Below are 2,889 nucleotides of genomic sequence, written 5' to 3' on the forward strand. Positions count from 1 at the left end.
TATAGTTTTATTGCATTTATTGCTTAAGTGCTTAATTGTCATGAAAATAACTTTAATGGTTTTTATTTTCCTTTTAATTTGGGGATGAAATATGATCTAGGCATTTTCTTTCCATGTTTCCTGACACCCAGCAGATTCTCTCTTGTACCGAGGTTTCATCCCATGTACTGTTGCCATGGCAATAATTCTACAGTATCTTTAGGTGTAAAGTAGCTTATTATGGGATGTGACCGCTCTGACATTGAGCCTGGGAGAGAAAAAGACAGGATTAAACTAAGTAAGCTAGCATTTTGAGATTTCACTAAGCCTGATGGCCAGAATTAATGCTGAGAACAGCTCTGCCTTCTGTACTGTTGAGAGTTGAACGTCTGGATTTCAGTAATAGGACAGTTTCAGCGCCGCGTCTTCAGCTTTAGGACAGATGAGTATCTGTTGCTGGAGTAATTAAGCCGCCGGCTCCGTGCTGTGATCTTTACTGCTATCATAGAAGGGTGCTGGAAATTAGTCTTTGTGTAAGGGCATCAGAGGCAAATGAGCCATCGCTGCAAAAGAATATGAAGTTATTGATGTAGAAGCTATTTCTATTTCTTTCAATCTTTTAATTCCCCAGCAACTTGGACAGAGAAAAAAATTGTTATATCCTTGACTAATTGCAGTTCATGTAGTTTGTTTGTGAACTTTAAAACTGTCTTCTTGCTATCTTTTCCTGTTATCCTGTCATATTTCATCCCACAATCAAAAGAAAAAAATGAGAAATTATATTTTGCATAAAGAAAACAATGCCTTATTTTTATGACCACTAACACTTTTTTTGCATTATTATTATTTCATATACACATATATATATATATATATACATTTCTATTTTCATGACTCCATGACTCTCCAAATCAACACTATGACTCTCCAAATTAGTAATGCAACTGACAACAATATTTAGACATGAAATTTAGTGAATTTTTTCATGGTTTCTTTCTTTCTAAATTGTTCAAACTAATGTGGATGCAGTTGAATTCATTAGCTAGTATGACAACCAAGTTGAAAAGAGCCAAATTACCTTGAAAATACATATTTGTGATTATTAAAGAAGTATTGGTTTCTTAGGGAATCTTTTGTTCCTTTGTGTGATGGGACAAAATCATGACGTCTTATGGCACAACAGAGCAAAGGAATAACATCCCAGCGTGCCTCGGGAATCACACAGCGTTCTCTAAGCACGCATGACACTTCCGTCTTTAAATGAGATTAAACAGTGGTGACCATGTTCACCCATCTCTTTAAAGCTTCAGCGAAGTCTTTTTTTCATATTCTCTTGTCTAGATTAGTATGCCGTTCTATATGTTTCTATGGTCTGTAAGTGTGTTGCCATGGGAACAGTTTTGCTGTGCATCATCAACTGAACACTAGAGCTCTTGTTTTGTGAATATCACGTTATCCACAAGGACAATGATTCACTAAACAAGACGTTTTTGTCCTTTTTATGTTAACAGTGTCATTTTTGTGTGCAATAGTCCTACTTTTCTTTTCGGTAAACATTTTTTTGTATGTAATTAATGATTTTGCATAATCGTAGATAACTTACAGACAAGAAAACAATGGATTGGGTAAGGACGCATGTGTTAAAGTGAACAGAGTGAATAGGGGAATGTAGGCGACAAAACCAGTTACCCTTGAGAAAGCATGCTAGCTCCTGGTTGCCGTGGCGATGGGACCTGTTATGTAACCATGTTGCCGTGGCACGTGGAGTCCAAGACGTCTCTGTCAGACTGATTCACCAGTGTGATGTGTGTACAAGCAACCACATGACTTTGGAGTTGCAAGCACCATTCTCCATCAGTTGAGCAAATAATCCCTAAAGAGTCTGTTTGTCTGACTTTATTTTCAAAACATTTAAAATAAAAAAATGTTAAAACATTTTAGTATGCATAATTTTACATTTTATATATATTATAAAATAATGTTTTTCCGTTTTATAACGATAATAATAAATAAAATTAATTAAAATACATTTTAAAATAAACTTTCATCTATCATCTAAATTATAAAGGTCTTATTTATATAAATATATTTTTATTTTGAATAATTTTGTTTATTTGTAAAAAAAAAAAAAAAAAAAAAGAGGTTTTTGGGCGTTTTAATTATGGATTAAGAATAATGTGAATTATTTGTTAAAAAATGTTTTACTAAACCTTGAGGTTCTTTGGAGTTTTGGTTGAGGTAAAGTGTAATTACAAAGTGTAATGTGCTGAAAAAAAATAATGTTAATAATACAATGTTGACCTGTTTGTTTATCATGTGGTATATTTAATTTTAAAAGATGATTTTAAAAGGAATAAAAATAAAAATTACCTTTGAAAATATAACCCATTTATGAAATCAAATTAACCCATTATTTTTGTGTAGAAAAAACAACCCATTTGCTGGGTTAAAATTAATAACCCAGCTTCTTGGGTTAGTTTAACCCCATATGGGTTCTGTCCTATATTTACCCAGCAGTTGGGTTAAAAACAACCCAATTTGGAGTAAGAAATAAGTTGAAATAAATAGGTTGAACTGCTCGCCTAATAATTTATTAGGCATTTAAAGCTCTAGTGAGAAAAATAAAACATGGAAAGCTCAAAAAGCAAATGGCTTTCACAAGTAAAATTAATAAATTAATTTTGATGCAAGCAGAATCAAGAGGAAATCAAAATGGAAAACAACAAGTTGTTGTAAGGGAAACAGGTCAGTTTAGCTCAAAGGGAATTATTTATGATATTTATAGGGAATTTGGTCAGAATCACTGTTTTACGGTTGGCCAGCAATTCATTGAACGAGCCATATAACATCAATCCAACATATAGTAAAAACACTTTATTAGCATGGTAACTAGGGATGCATCGATCCGAT

General features: G+C 33.0%; 1 protein-coding gene across 1 annotated transcript in view; it reads left to right on the forward strand.

The window, feature by feature from the left end:
* LOC107720786 (secretion-regulating guanine nucleotide exchange factor-like) overlaps positions 1 to 2,889 on the forward strand; it is a 23,240-nt gene that overhangs the window by 18,214 nt on the left and 2,137 nt on the right. The gene's annotated exons all lie outside the window — the stretch shown is intronic.

Source organism: Sinocyclocheilus rhinocerous, unplaced genomic scaffold, assembly GCF_001515625.1.
Source record: "Sinocyclocheilus rhinocerous isolate Xijiao unplaced genomic scaffold, SAMN03320098_v1.1 scaffold1022, whole genome shotgun sequence".
Lineage (NCBI taxonomy): Eukaryota > Metazoa > Chordata > Actinopteri > Cypriniformes > Cyprinidae > Sinocyclocheilus > Sinocyclocheilus rhinocerous.